Source organism: Phascolarctos cinereus, unplaced genomic scaffold (genome assembly GCF_003287225.1).
Source record: "Phascolarctos cinereus isolate Bilbo 61053 unplaced genomic scaffold, phaCin_HiC Scaffold_4;HRSCAF=312, whole genome shotgun sequence".
NCBI lineage: Eukaryota > Metazoa > Chordata > Mammalia > Diprotodontia > Phascolarctidae > Phascolarctos > Phascolarctos cinereus.
Genome location: NW_027555847.1, coordinates 461,309,291 through 461,326,412, shown reverse-complemented (window position 1 = coordinate 461,326,412; position 17,122 = coordinate 461,309,291). Strand labels below are relative to the sequence as shown.

At 37.4% G+C, this 17,122-nt stretch overlaps 1 protein-coding gene across 1 annotated transcript in view; it reads right to left on the bottom strand.

Moving 5' to 3' along the window:
* NCOA2 (nuclear receptor coactivator 2) overlaps positions 1 to 17,122 on the bottom strand; it is a 302,914-nt gene that overhangs the window by 263,476 nt on the left and 22,316 nt on the right. The window contains 1 exon segment of the mRNA XM_021002193.2: positions 6,008 to 6,087. The gene's annotated coding sequence lies outside the window, so the exon portion shown is untranslated.

Sequence of the window (17,122 nt, the reverse complement as noted above, 5' to 3'; positions counted from 1 at the left end):
TCCAAATCCTGACTTCAAATCCGGCACTCTTTTTACTATACTGCACTTCTCTCCATTTTGAGAATCATGATACACTAAGCCCCTAAGAATAAAGGTTCAGGGATGGTATGAGCAGCCTACAACACATTACAAAAAAGGAATTATTAAGTAAAAGCAGCATAAAATATGCCATCAAATAAAAAAAGGAAAAATTAATACAGTCTGGTCAAGCAGCAAGAACAAGGAATAACTAATGGTATAAGGCATGCTTCGCTGGAATCTTCATAACGGGAAAACTTGAGGAAGTTTAGCTAAATACTGGGGGGAAACACCATGGATAATATATGGGAGGACAAGGACGAGAGTTGCAGAAGATGAATTAGCACTGATGGGTTACAATCTGTACTGATGATGGAAATATCCACATCACCAAGATTCAACAACAGATATAGGAGGAATACTCCCACCAATGAGATCACAGATTCAGTACAATATGTTGTAGTAAAAATGGACATTTATAGCACCTTTACATACATTCTCTAACTTGATCCTGTTTCTTACACTCTTTAATGAATGGAAGAGACTAAATAAATTGGTTAATGTCAAAAAGCATCTATTAAGTGTTAACGTTGTACCCTCTATTGTGCTAAATAAATAACTGGGGATTCAAGGAAAGGTAAAAACAGTCCCTGCCATCAATGAACCCACATTCTAATAGAGAGAACATCTAAATACCTCAGTACATACAAGTTATATACAGAGCAGATGGGAAGAAATCTCAAAGTGGAAAACCCTAGCAGTAGCAGCTAGGCCTACTGAGCTGACCTTTGAAGAAAATCAGTGAAGCTGGAGAGGACAAGAGGAAGAGCAGTCCAGGCTCGGAGCACAATCAGTACAGACGCACAGAAATGGGAGATGAAGAGTCCATCAGTACTAGTAAAACCCTAGTAGGTCACTGTAACATGAAAGTGATTGCATTTTAAGATGACTAGAAAGGTAGGAAGGGCTGAGGTTATAAAAAGCTTTAAATGCCAAGCAGAGGAGTCTCTATCAGATTGAGTAGTTCATAGGAAGCCACAGGGTTTTACTGTGTGAACTTGCGCGGTAGGAAAATCACTTTGGCAGCTGAGGAGAGGATGGAATGGAGTGGGGGAGGGGTGCCTATTTTAAGCAGAAAGATCAACTAGGCTATTGAATAATTAGGGCAAAATGTGATACTTGGTTGGTAAGGCTGTGTTGAGTGGAGAAAATGAAATGATAAAAGAAAAGAAATGGCAAGTAATCGGGAAAAAGAAGTTACTCTATAGAAGCCAGAAACTTCAGAGAGAAGGAGTAAAATTCTCAGCAAGAATGATAAGAAATCAATGGTCAAACAAAACTACTACAGAAACCTGAAAAAATTCTAGACTAGTAATCTTATCAGATGCTATGAATTCAATTATCATCTCTATACTGATGATTCTCAAACCTACTTATCCAATTTAACCCTCTCTGCTGAACTCCAGACTCACCTCTCCTACTGCCTATTCAACATCTCAAACACGATTCCCCAATCCTAAACTCAATATGTCCAAAATCTTAACTGTTGTCTTCACCCCCAAAGCCTCCCCTGCTCTTAACTTCTTTTGTGCTGTTGTGGGTACCATCATATTCCCAGTCACCCAGTCTCCCAACTACAATGTCATCCTCAACTCCTCACCCTCACCTCCCCACATTCAATCTGTTGTCAAGTCTTGTCCATTTAACTATGTAGCCCCTCTCTTTCCTCTGACACTAACACCACCTCGGTACAGATCCTTACTTCTGCACTATTTCAATAACCTGCCAGCTGGTCTCCTTACCTAAAATGTCTTCCTACTACAATCCATGCTCAACTGCCAAAATGGCACTTCTAAAGCACAGGTCTAAAGCCTTTCATAACTCGGTCCCCTTAATCCAGTTAACAATGGCCTCCTCAAATAAGACACTCCTTTTCCTGACTCAGGGAATATTTCAGAATACTCCTATTCTCTTCTTCCTAATCACCACCACCTGGCTGACCTGCGTTTCTTCAAGTCCCAGCTACAATCCCATCTACAAGAAGCCTTTCCCCATCCCTAGTGCCTTCCCCCTGTTGATTCGCTCCAATTTATTCTATATGTAACTTGTTTTTCCATAGTTTTTTGCAGGTTGTCTCACCCATTAGACTATGAGCTTCTTGACAGAGGGACTGTCTTTTTTTTTTCCTCTTTATATCAAGAGCATTTGCACAGTGCACCTGACACATGTTAAGCACCTAATAAACTGGTTGCTGATTAACATTAGGCTTCTGTATAATCTACAATTCTTTGACCTCTCATTCTTTCTTCTATTGTTGGAATCGTACTTAAAGCCATTTCACCATGACAGAAACCTCCAGAGCTTACGCTCTGCTGGCACAGTGTTCAAGGATCCAAGTTCACCTTTATGACAGAAGGAAAGAAAGTTTGAGGATCTCTGCTCGGATTTCTTTTAAACTTTACTATAACCTTCCATTAAAAAAATAGAAAACTGAAGTTAAACTTTATTTTAATAGAAGAAAGAAGGCAGTATCTGATAGCATTAGTTGAAAGTGGAGGTGACAAATTCAAACAGAGATCCCTGCAGACTACAGACTGACTTATAGATGTGGGATATTAACCATTCTATCTATAATATTAGAAAAACCACAAATCAACATTCTCTATGTTCTGCTGTATTTTTATTCATTTTGTTAAACATTCCCAATTACATTTTGATCTCATTACCCTCCCTTACCCCCAGTTTGACATCTCTTGTCTAAGGGTATCAATGTTATTGCTAGACTTAGTATTTAATTGATAACCATTTACTGTCAAAATGTTATTCAAGTATATCTCTGAACCTCCTAAGACAGCTCACGTCAAGCAGTCATGACAATGAATAATCCTTATTGACAACTCTTGAGCTTAGCTGTCCTGCCTTCTGAACCTTCTAGCACTTCTCTGCTTTGTATAGCACCGAAGGCACCATGTCATCAATCTAAATTATATACAGAGAGACAGAAAGATAAAGAAGATTTTCCATGGATAATGCTTCTTGCAGTAAATATGCTTATACAGTGTGCTTTTGTCAATACCATTGTAAGAAAAGGAATGTGATGAAAGTTCAAAAATATTTTAAACATTCTTCTTCAAAACTCATTAAAATCAGTCTGAAATATCTGGTTATTTAGGGTATAAAAGATGGACTGTCTGTCAATTTAAAGGAGTAATTATTCCACAGATATTGATGCTTTCCTTTGTCCTTGACATTAAGTATAGCCTTTATACTTTCCCAAAGAAGGAATTTTTATCAGGTAGAAAAGCATACTACAGCATTACATAAAAATAACTATTCAGTTGTAATTTATCCAACTGGCATTTATTACTACTTACTATCAAGTCTCTCGTTGCTCCACAGGAAGAATAACCAACAGATATTTGATTGTAGGCTGTGTGCTTAGCTCAAGCTTTTTTTCTAAGGGTTACACATAAGATTTCAAATGTATACCTTTCACACACTTGGCTCTCAGTGATCAACAAAGTGTAAGAGAAACCTGGAAGTCAGAAGGTCTAGGTTCAAATCTCATGAGCCACCCTTTCCTCCCACTCCCAGTCATCATGTATAATAATGGATGGTGTGTATATAAATATTACCACATTTTATCCCAAATGATCTACATTAAAATCATATATGACTTATCATCAAAGCCATTCTCTTGAAAAATTTTAATGTAAAATTATTAGTGTAAAGACAGATTAAAAGACAGATTGCCTTGCATGAAAATAAAAGAACTTTTCAATATGCAAAGTATTGCAAATAATGTTTTTCTTTATATATTTTCAACAGCAATCATATCCTTGAATTAAAAAGCAAACACTTATTATACATCAAAAACAGTGCCTTCTTACGCAAAGTATTTTTTTAAAAAACCCTCATTAGCAGTAGGCTTATAAATCTAAGTTAAATAAATTAGGCAAAAAACAAAAACTGGCCTTTTGTTTTCTAAGCAAATGAAATGCCAGAAAGCCTTTACACCAACTTTTTTTAATTAAGTAAGATAAGCTCGAGGCTAATCTTCATGCACTAATTTTGGACCAATTAGCTATGCCACATTTACAGTTTAGACTGGAACAAATATGGAGTTTAGCCCCAAGTTGAAACTGGGGCACAGATGCCACCCCAGAGACCAGACAAAATGGTGGCTTCAATCTGGTGAGCTATTATTTTAATCACTAAGTTACCATGACCAGATACTCTGCTCACAATTCAATTAATTATCCCACTACTGACTTGTAAAATTTCACTTCAAATTTGCCCAAATCATTATTAGATGCTTTAAAAAGTATGTGGACCTAAATAGGTATTAACAACTTCCATAAATTATCAAAAAGGAAATTTGTAAAAGAAAGGATTAAAACAAAACATTCTTTATCAAAGTGAAGGGGGAAAAAATGTTTAATAGTGAAGGAAGTCAGTCCTAGAGAATAATTTAACAGAAAAGGAGTCTCAACTGTATTAAAAAAAAAATCTAATAACAGGATGATGATATAAGGAAAAATTAACAAGATAAAATGAAGAGAGATAATTAAAATCCTTTATTAAACATATAGTTAAGTACCTATTAAATATTTGTTGAATGGATCTTAGATTCTTTAACATTTTAATTCTTTGATGGTTTAAGGTTTCACTCTGTTCCTTTAAATATTCAGAAACTTAACTAGTGTGATGTTGCCATTTTCAAATACTCAGATAAAATGTCTTCACACAGATAATACTAAATAAATCATACTCAAGGTGGATATTTATAATTTAATACAGAATATATCAGAAATTTTCTAAGTACTATAAAGAGTTCAAAGAAAAAATCATTTATTTCCAACAGTCACATCTATTCCAGTCCACTAAGGACAGGTTTGTCTTTGAGTTGGGATAATAATATCAACACCTGGAGTGATGACCTCAGAGGATGCTTAGGAGCCTCCATTAAGATCGGATCTGTAAAGGGCCCTAAAAAACTTTTAAAAATACTAGAAAAATGTCACTAAGTATTACCCAAGCAGCGTATACTAACTGAACAAATAGGGAATGTTTTTAAAAACCATCAATGTTTTAAAAATGCATGTAATCTATATAAAATATATGAAAAATTTTATATAGCACATGGGGTAAGACAGAAATGTATATAATCTATATAAAACAGAAATGTATACTATATAGTACATAAGGTAAGACAGAATGTACAGCTTCTCAAAATTCTGAGATCTTTCTCAAGTATAGTAAATATAAAGAGCTCTATGTTTTGAAAGTAAATTTCAGAAAGAAATGTTTATAGAATTATATAAACTTAACATGTCTGTTTAATGTTCTAGTCCTTTAATATAACTCTAATTTGCTTGTTAAAATGAACTACTAATATTTTTAATCTCATACAAAATGCAGAAGTCCCTAATCAATTGGCCTACAGAAGAATTATCCTTTCTCATGAATGGACAAGCTTATCACTGTCTGATGGAGCCATAAATCTTCCAACCCTCCACAAACAGTAACTGTTCAAGTCTTCAGAACCATTATAGAACCATTTCAGCAACAACTTAAATTTATAAGTGCCAGTGGATAGTGAAAAAATAACCCACATTACACAAGTTTGCTGTATACAATCTACACTTAACTGAAAATACCTTCAGTATGCTGCTATTAAAGATGTTAATAATCAAACAGTATTTACTCTATGATACTCGAATTTAGTAGCAATACAGAAGAATTTTCTTTACCCACACACATAATTTTAAGCAAGTAATAAACCAGTGACTATAAGAAAATTTCCTTTTGACAAATTATTAGCTTGCAAATCAACTAAAAGGACTTAACATTAAAAATTAAGTGAAAAGTAACTATCTGTTGGCCAGATTAGAATCATTACTATTTTTATTTCCAAGCTTTAAATTATCCACAGAAGGTGGCAGACTTATAAAAGTACAAACTGAATGTAAAGTTATAGATAACTCACCAAAATTCAAATAAGTAGTCAGATCAGTTCTACTGGCTGTTGGTGTGTGATCTTCAGTACTTTGATACATTTCAAGCCTCCTATAAATAAGACAGAAAACAGTGATATAGGTAACTTCGGAATGTAAAAATGAATGAAAAGTATTAATGATGTAGTAGTGTAACAGCTTTTAAAGCCTAAATTGCTGATTAAATGTAGGCACTTAAGAAACCATCTGTTCTTCTCAGTTCACTGTGTAAAACTCAGTCGAGTTACAGGAATCACCTTACATCTAACTCTTACACCTCATAACCTTTTAAATGAAATCCTATGGGGTACTTACAATCCAATAGATGTTTAGGGAAAATGTTAGTAGTATCCCCACCCCACCCCCACACACAGTTTAACTTCTAAAGGATACTGAACAGAAGTAGAAAACCTGGCAGACTATGACAGTAATTCCACCTTTGAGAGCACATCAAAAGGCAGAAGGGGGTTGGGGTTTAAATGCAGCTTATGTTGTCATTCACTTAGTTAAATTTTTAATGAACATTCTTCTGTACTTTTAAAAACATCTGTGCTTAAATGACTTTTTTTTGCCCTTGATGCCTTTTTTTCTTTAAATTTTCAAGTAACAAGTATTTTTAATTGATCTGTACTTCTAACTCTATTCCTATTAAGGAATTTTTAAAAACGTAAGCACCAAATCCCTCAGGAAAGCAAAAGAATGTCCAGTGGAGGTACCGATCATGGAAAGACAGCGATAGGTGGTCAGTGGCAAGTAAAGGCATAAAGGAAGACTGACTTTGAGTGTGCGATCCTGTGTTCTGGCTGGCCAGTTTGATCAAAATTGCAGTGTGGGAAAGAACTGCTATGGGAACATAATATTTGCTCTTAAAGAAGAAAAATGTAGAGTCGGAATGGGGGAGGCAAAAAAATTCAGAGACAAATAAAGTTCACAGGGCAGCTTATTTAGAAAAAAAAATCCCTCAAAATATAATTAACAAAGTCTGGCAAAATAAATTCCAAAATAAGCCATGTCTGAAAATGTATGTTTCTTTCTGCATTTTAAGTTCATCACCTCACAGTCATGAAGTGAGCAGCATTTTTCATGTTCATCTGTTTGGCTCTTGGTTTCTTATTGCACTGATCAGAATCCTAAAATCTTTCAAAATTATTTTCCCGCTATACAGTTGTTATTAATGTACAGATCACTCTAGCTCTGTTCACTTTGCTCTGCAGCAGTTTGAAAAGGCTTTCCAAATTTTCTCTAAAATCTCCCATTTCATCACTTCCCATGGTACAATATTTCATTACATTCACCTTTACTACAATTTGTTTAGCCATTCCTCAATAGGACAGCCCCTAAATTTTGGGTACCATGAAAAAATGACTACAAATATTTTTGAACATATACTTTTTTTTCTTCTTTCTTTAATGTCTTTGGGTTATAGTCCTCACAGCTGTACACATTTGGGTCAAGGTACAGTTCCGTAACTTTCTGGGTACAGTTCTAAACTGCTTTCTAGAACAGTTAGTCCAACTCACAGTTCTACCAACAGTACACTGAGAGTTTTGCAAAGTAGATCATCTGAGGAAAGAGAGAGAATTTTCACCTGGAGGGCAGGCCAGAAAGTTTTTATGGAGACAATGATACCTGAATTGTGTTTTCAATGACTGGAGGAATTTCAATAGTAAAAGATGAGGAAGTGAAGGAGGGGAGAGGAAGCAGGCACATCCCCAGCTTGATGAAAATGGAGAGATGGCAGAGCACAGATTGAGAATAAGGGACATGAGAACAAAGGACATCAAGTAATCTCAGTTTGGCTGGAACTCAGAAGGAAAGTAATATGAGATGGGAAGTCTGAGCCTGACTGCAGAGATTATGTGACTTGCCCAGTGCCAGTAGTTTATATTTTACAGAACCTAGAAACACTCTTAGAAAATGACCATTACCACTATGACCTCCAACACAAGGGAATCAACCCCATGGAAATGTTCTGTGACCTGTGTGTTGACTTGAACTATTTGCAGCAGGTAGACCAAGTCAGAGGTAAAATACCCTAAGACATAAGAGGTGGGAGCCTGGACTTGGGTGGTTACAGAGAGAAGCAACAAATGAGAGAAATATTAGAGAAGAAGAAAAATAGGATCTGAGCACTAATTAATACTTTCCTTTCCTTAATGCACACATGCAACTTCTCCCTTTTAGGAGCCCTGAAAAATATCAGAATTTTGTTTAAAAAAGAGGAGTTAGGATGATGGGGACCACGACAGATATTGGCTTGAAAAGATATGTACATTATTGAGAAGGTAAGTAAAAGGGGATGCAGGGAGAAAGGGGTAGAGAACAGGATTATCCATCATGAAGATCCAATCCAATCAAACAAGCATTGAGAGAAAATCCAGGAACCCAGAGCATGAAACCTAATGAAGGCCATGTGGGTAGAAAACAGACACAGAAACAGAAGCAATATACTACAGACCACTTTGAACAGGAAAAAAAATTGATGGAATTCTGAAAACACACCACAAGCCTAACAGAAATGCATAATATAAAGTAATATGAGGCAGTGTGGTAGAGTGAAAAGGAGGTGTTTGGAGTCAGGGAACCTGAGATCAAATTCAGGGAACCTGAGATCAAATTCTGCCTATGATACCCATTATCCACATGACCATAACCTTTCAGGGTAGCAGTTTTCTCATCTATAAAATGAGGGGGTAGATTGTTTTGATCCATGATTCTATGACCTCTATAACATTTTAAGATGCCTGCTAGCAGCATTAACTAGTAATTTCTTAATTTGTTTTAATAATATCATACTGAAAATAATAAAGGATTCAACATGAGGAACTTCTTTTATAATGCCCACCAAGAAGAAACTAGTCAATAAGGTCAAAATGACCATTACAGAATTTGTGGAGAAAGAGAAGGTCCTATGTTTATCACATTTCTATGCAGATAACTCTCAGATCCATATATACAACCACAGTAGCTCTGCCAAGCACCCAGTTCCACATCAAATACATGCTGGACATCTTCACCTAGATGTTCCATAGTCATCTAAAACTTAACATGTCAAAAATGGAGATTGTCTGGGAGGCAGCATGGTTAGCTGGAAAGAAATTTAGGACCCAGTGCTCAATTTTGTGATCTTACAAAGTCTCCTCACCAAAATCCCACACTTCTTCCAACCTTCCCTATTTCTGTTGAAGGCACCATTATCTTTCTAAGTACCCAGGGTCATCCCCTACTTTCTTCCCTCCCTCACCTTCATATAGTTGATTTGACTTCCACATCTCCTACATACGCCCCCTTCTCTCCACTACTGACATGACCAAACCTGTTTAGGCTTGAATCGCTTCTCATCTAAACAATGACAATAACCTGTAATATGTCTGTCTACTATACCAATACCTTCTTCACACATCAAATTGATATTCCTAACACACAAATGGGAAAATGGCCCCACTGAATAAGTTACAATGGCTACCACTTGCCTCAAAGACTAAAAAAAAAAAACAAAAACAAAAACCCTGTGACTTTTAAAGTCCTTCTTATTCTATCCTGCCTTTCTAAGCTTATTGTAGCTAGGTAGAATACTAGATAAAGCATTAGGCTCTAAGTCAGGAAGAACTGAATTCGAATCTTGTCTTGGACACAAATAATAACACTGGAGCATGTCACTTAGCCTCTCTCACAGCCTGCTTCCTCATCTGTAAAATGAAGATAATAACAGCTCCTCTCTCCTAGGGTCATGGTGAAAATTAATATATGTACAGTGCTTCATAAACCTTAAAGTTCTATATAAATGCTAGCTATTATTATAATCATTACTACTGTTGCTAGTACTCCTACTGCTACTCCTCCTCCTCTTCTTCACATACTTCATGTTCCAACAGAACTAGCTACTTTCTGTCCCTTGTACCTAACACTTCATCTCTTGCTCTGTGAATTTTTAAAATATTTTGTTTTAATCAGTCAAGATCCAGCTTGTCACCTTCCCACCCTATTGTATTCCTCCACCCCCCTTTCCATCCTCTTAAGATCATCAAACCATAACAAAACCACTCCAGGCCGTATCTAATTGGACTCCTATAAACTCTGATGACAGAGTTCCAGAGGGGACACATATATCATCTCATATTCGAATATACTAAGTAGCTATCCTTATTAAGTCCTTTATCATCATCCATTCATACTTAACCTTTTTTTGTTTCTCTTCACTCTTATAATTGAACTTCAAAGTTTTTTTATACAGCTCTGGTCTTTTCATCAGAAATGTTTGGAAGCACTTGATTTCATGAAAGATCCATTTTTTTCCCCTGTAGCGTTACACATTATACTGAGATTTGCTGAGCAAGGTATACTTGGCTCCAAGCCTACATTCTTGGCTTTCTGGAATATTATATTCCAAGTTCTCCACTGCTTTAAGGAAGTGGCTAACAAATCCTATGTAATCTTGGCTGTCGCTCGTGGTACTTGAATTCTTTCTTTCTGGCAGCTTTAAGAATTTTTTTTTTAACTGAAAACTCTGGACTTTGGTTACGACTCCTGGATGTTTTCTTTTCAGAAGTGGACCAGTGAATTCTTTCTCTTTAAAACAAGAGATTTGGGCAGTTTTCTTTCATGATTTCTTGAGCTATGGTGTCTAGGCTCTTTTTTTTTTTTAAAGTCATGGCAATCAGGTAGTCCAATGATTCTTAAATTTTTTTTTTCTCCTCAATCTGTTTTCCAGGACAGCTGTTCTTACTGTGAGATAACTTAGATTTCCATTCTTTTAACTTTGTTTTAAAATTTCTTGAGGCCTTACAGAGTCACTAGTTTCTATTTGGTCCTTTCTAATTTTCTAGGAGTTTGTTGCTTGGGTAAAGTTTGTAACTCTTGTGCCAAGCTGTTAATTCCCTTTCCAATTTTTTCTCCCATAGCTCTCATTTTCCTTTTTCAATTATTTCATCAAACACTCTCATCCTATTTATAAAAACCACTTTTAACTTTTTTTTAACCCTTGTTTCAGCTCTTCTAGGAAGACTAGCTGAGTTTGTGCCCAAGCTGTATTTTCCTCTGAGGCTTTGTAGATGTTTTAGAGTAATTCTCTTTTCTGAACTTCCCTGGGACCATAATAACTCTTTCATGCTGGGGTTCTTTTTGGTTTGTTTGTTCATTCTTATAATCCACTTTCTGACTTAAGGCCTCCTGTTTGGGCTGGGTTCTACCACACTTCTAGAGTGAAAGTCTGGGCTGATCCTGTTGCTGCTTTTTTTGGGGTACTGAGTGTCGTTTTATTCTAGGATCTCAAGGATAGGCTGAAATCCTGCAAACTTGCAGTGCTTCCAAAGTGGTATGATCCAGGGCAAAGTCTGATTACTGCCCTCCCTGATCTGAGTTCTGCTAGTTCCTAACCTGGGTTTCGGTCTACGCAAAAGTAGGCTGCTGCTAGAATCAGTCTTTATCAGCCAGCTGAAAACAACTATTGATTCAGAATGACAGGACTGTAGGTTTGATCCCCTTTGGTTTGGGATTGCTGCTCTGGTTATTCTTCTGCAAGCTGAGCAAGATGCTGGAAATGATATACTGCTCTGCTCCTGGACTCTGCTAGCGGCTACTGAACTTCCTCCTTTCTTGATACACTACCCAGTGCTGACTTAAATGGTAACACCACCCCACCATGTGTGCAGGTCACCTTCTCAGTCCACTTTAGATCTACAAACCAGAACTAGGTGTTGGGCCACAAAGCTGCCTGTTGGCTCCTGTCTCCTCATGGTGCCCCAGTTCGGGTGTTGTGGTACCACAGTATCGATCTAGGACCTGTTCTTGCCCTAGTGACCAGCCTCTCCCTGGACACTGGTGTGCTTGCACATAGGCATCATCCTGGCCTGATCCCATCCCCAGTGTCAACAGACCTCTCTGTATCAACTCTATACCAACATGGACTGGACAAATGACTCCCTGTGATTTTTTTAAAAATTTCTCCACCAGGAACTGGTCTAGTACATTTTCTAAATCTATTTGAAAGAGTTTTGTTCAAGAAAGCTCAGCTGTACCACTTCCTACCGACCACTTCATCATGCTGGCTCCATCTTGATACAATCAGTTGTTCAATCAAACAGCACTTAAGAACTTCCCTTGTGCCAAGGCACTGTGAAAACCCTGGGTATATAAAGGGAGGCAAAAAAAAGTCTCTTCCTTCAAGAGCTTACATTCTAATGGAGAAAACAAGAAGTAAACAAAGTACAAACAAGAAAAATACAGAGTAGACAGATAGTAATCCTGAGAGGGAAAGACAGGAGCACTAAGAAGATCAGAAAAGATCTTATGCAGAAGCTGATGTATTAACTGAGTCTTTATAGACAAAAATCAAAGGCAGAGATAAGCAGGCAAAGTATTCCAGGTATAAGAGATAGCTAGTATAAAGGCATGAAACGCAAAACTGCTGGGTGCCAGCAATAGTGTAGGCTAGTATAGTCGAATCTGATAGTTCACAGAAGAGAGGTAAAGTCTACAAAGATAGGAAGGGGCCAGACTGTGCATTACTTTAATTGCCAAATGGAGGATTTTATACATTTGATCCTGAAAGTAAGAGATAATTATTGAAACTCATGGGAAAGGTTAGAGGAGTAGGCCTTGGGAAATGACTAAAATGAGGAATTGTAAGGTTAGGTTACTTGAAGGAGTATCAATACGTATGTTCAAGTTCCCTCGTATGAGGAAAGGAGCTGGGGAAGAAAGATTGTGAGCTAGGCACTGAACTCATGGAAAGAGGGAGGAAGGAGAGTATCCTGGAGGTCTCTAAACCAGAATCTTGTTTGGGTGATAGATATGGGTTGAATGAACTTCAAAGGAGGAGAAGTTACTGAGTGATAATGGTAGAAGGGGAATCTAGAAGTAGCAATGGAGAGCAACCACGACCAGGGAATCTGGGTGAATGAATAAAAATGCAATCAGTGCTGTAAAGGGTAGTCAGGAAAGCTGCATCATCAGAAGAAAGCCAGAGTTCAGCGAATGCAAGAAGATGAAGGGAAAGAGAAAGGAAAAGGCTTAAGATTAAAGCTAGTTTGTGACCTATGGAACTTCAGAAAGCACAGGGCAAGAAATACGTAGCTTTAGAGAGGGACACTGCAGGAAGGAGGAGGTTAACCTAATAGGAATAAGGAAGTAGTCAGTGGGACACAAGTAAACAAGTTTTGAACAGCAGCCTAAGGTTCAGAATTATTGGGGTGGAAGTTTGTTAATTATTGAGGATTGGATTCAAGTAGATTACCATTTTCCACAGGGGTTCATCCCTGGGTTTCAGTGAATTAGGCAGCTGTGGTGTTTATAAAGGAGAGGGGGGGCTACCAGGAGGTTATCCCTGAGGCTGGGACAAAGCAGGCTCTGAAGAAGTACAGATGGCTGCAGGTGATGCCTTCCTAGAACATTATGGAAGGGTCCACTTTTTTCTAATGCTATGGAATTTCTGGAACATAGTAGGTGCTAAATAAATGATTACTGATTAACCCAATATGAAATTGTTTTAAGAGGAATTTAATATCGGTCATGGGTATCTATCTCTAGCAGGGTAGTGATCTCTAATATCTCTTCCAGCTCAAAGATTATAAAGGGTTTTAACTAAAATAGCTATATTTGTACATAAAGATTTCTGTGATGATAAAATCTTTAAATAGTGCCCCAGAAAAATTTATTATATGCTACAGAAGAATATAATTCACATATAAGAGCAGTTTATCTCCAGAGACTCATTTTCACACCCTGACTCACTACAGGATCAGCTGTGTTAATAACAATACTTCACACTTTTCTATCACTTCTCTGGCTAAGAGCTCAAATATGAGTTCATATGCCAATCACAGATCTATACAGACTGCACTCCACAATTTTCACAGTTCTGACTGCATAGCTCATTTGACTTACTAATAAGTGTTCCTATTTTGAGACAAAAATTAATACAGAAAATTCATGGAAGTAATACACAGGGTTTTCAAATCTAAATCACTGATTTGACCGAGGCTGCTGGCACCTAAAAGCCTGAATTGGGTAAATTCTACTAGAGCATCATAGATAAAAAAATAGCTGCCACTGGTGGTAATGTTCATGTGTGTGCATTTCCCATCACTGTACTGCCATCCATTGGGCCAGCTGGTATATGAGAAAGAAACCGTGAGATCATACTATTTCCCACTTCACTCTGCCAACAAGCAACAATTCCAAACTAGCAAAGAAAGCACAAAAGTTTTTACATCAAGCAGACCCTAAAAACTGAGAATTGTTTATCTATTTGACTTGGTTTTAATTCACCTAAAATAAACAAATATGTAGAAGTTTGACTTAAACACAAGATAAATGGAGTCTAAATGTTATTACCCTTGTTAGCAAGGTTAACAAGTCACAGTTGATTTAAGTACTTCTAAATAGAACTCTCTAAAATAATTATATTTTAATAGTTGTAGGTAAACTACATATTTTCTAAATTTCCTTCCCTTAGCCTTTGCTTAAGTAACTGAACTTATTGTGAAATTTTCCTCTGTTTATTTGATGTGATTTCTAAATCTTCTTTAAAAATACTGTTTCTCTATTCCAAACTGGAAATGCATCTATCCAGGAATTTTTATTGTAATTCATAGAACCAAGAGTGCCTGGACCCCAGATTAAATGCAATTTATCACCAGAAAGAATCTACAAGAATCATCCCATCCAACTCCCATTTAAGAAATGAGGAAAATGTGGCCCAAAGTTTACTTGACTTGTGCAAAATGAAAAGGGTAGCAAGTAAAAGATATGCTAGGATTAGAACCCAGGTCTGCCAAATCACATCCACTATATACAAGGTGTTAGTTTTAACAGTATAGATCATTTCATTATGCTGTAAAAGCTGGCTCAGAGAAGCAAACATAGCTCCTAAAGTATGTCAACCTATCTACTGGTTAGGCAAATTCATTGAAAATTCAGTTTTACCACATCCCTATTGAAAACTATAGTTTAAAAAAACTATATGAAAACCATTTTGTTGCAGAGCAAATAAAACACTAAGTTTTATGGAATGATTTTAACTTCTTGAATAAGCAAGTAGATTTTGATAGACCATGTTACCATGTGATACAGTGGTAAAGGTATAATTATACTAGAAAGGAATAAGATCTGGATTCTAGTAGCAGACCAGGTATGCTCTCTATCTTTATGTACAGTAAGCAAGTCATTCAACCTCTCTGGGCTTCAGTTTTCTCATATGTAAATGGAAGGAGTTAAGACTAGACTTCTAAAGTCCTTTGTAACTTTAAATCCTATGATCCTAAGTATAATCACTCTTGATATGAAATAAATGCCTATTTGGTAACTCTCCACTTTTAGCAGATCTACTTGGTTTGGGAACACCACGCCCCACCTAGAACATGCTGATCATCAGAAATTTCATCAACATGCTGTCTCAGTTTTTGATACTCAAAACCTCAATTGCCTCAGTTGCCTCTTCTGTATGACTGGAGAGCTGGAGGGTGGAGCAGTAAACTCCTCCCAAAAACTTCCTTTACAGAGGGCTGGGCTCTAGTTAAGTCTCCACTTTTCATCAGCAGCTCAGCTTGGTTTCCACTCCACAGAACATCATACCCCACCTGGTCCATCTCTGCTTCACTTAATTACAAATTCCACCCACATTTCAAAGGTCTTTCATATACCTTCCACTTTTATAGAACTCACTGATCTTTTACACATCTTACTTGATCACTGTTATATCCTCCTCACCTACTGTGCCCCAGAAGAGAGGGAAATATTCTAATGGTCTAATGTTAGTCTCCACTCCCCTACTGCCACCCCCCAATGCTCTCCTAAGGATTGTTCTGTCAATATCACTCCCTTCACTCTTCCAAAAGCAGCTTCTAGGAGAAGTACAAAACGGTCATCATATTCTTGTCTTAAAAAAAAAGAAAGAAAGAAAAACCTCAAAAGTAATCCTGCAATGGAAAGGTTAACTTGAGAAAGTTCAAATGATGTTATAATATGTGAAAACTATTATGTAAAAATCAAAAAATCACAAGGCTAGAAGAGATTTTGAAACTTAACCTTTCTCCCATCCCCCAAATTCCTTTGTCATAGGACAGCTAGACTAATCTTTAACACAAAGATCTGGTCAAGTTACTCCTCTCCTCACAAATCTTCAAGGGCTCCCAACTATCTGAGAGAAAAGTTCAACTTCTTTGATTAGCACTCCAGGCCTTCTACAATCTAACACCAACCTCACCTTGTCAGTCCTACTCCACTGAAAACTCCAGTCAAATTGGTCTATTTCAGTCCTCCAAAAGCCAGCCTCAGCATTTGCATATTTACACCCTATGCCTAGAATATCCTCTTCAACAGCGAATTCTCACTCAACTTTAATGCTACTTCATATCGAGTCTTCCTTCACCTGCACCTGCCACAACCTCAGATCTCTGTCAAAAATCTACCCTCATTAAACCTAATCTATACTGTGGTGTTCTGAGCATAAGAACACTGACAAGCAAGGGCAGGGGGAGAAGGGGGGGGGGAGGAAGAGGGGAAGGGGGGAGAGGGGAAGGGGGGAGAGGGAGAGAGAGGGGGGAGGGGAGAGAGGAAGGGGGAGGGGGAGGGGAATTGGGATGTTGAAGGGTTTGAATTCCTGTTATACGAGGATCAACTGAAGGAACTGGGCATGTTTAGCTGGAGAAAACACTCAGGAACAACATGGCAGCTGCCTCCAAATATGTGAAGTACTGTCACGTGGAGCAGTGATTAGATTTGTTCTAGTTGTCTCAACCTCGAATAGGAGAAATTGTTAACAAAAGGTAACCTAGTGATGAGGAGGAGTAAAGAAGAGGGAACACCAGCCAATATCTTCATTTTTTCAATGACGTTAAGTGTCTTAGGTGAGAGGAAGTGAAAGAAGAAGGCATGGAATGTTTGAGGAAGTATCAGAATATTTGGGAAAGGGGTGGGGAAGAATGATCCAATTAGGAAGCGTAAAAGATTAAGGGCCCAATTGAGATAACATAACAAATTCCTAGTGGACCTAGCACAGTTTCGATATTTTCTCCATCTTTATTCAGTAGCACTTGAGTAGAAGCAAAGGCAAAGGATGGTGGTAGTTGAGGCAGGACAACATCAGTGACAGGAGTGATGATACTAGC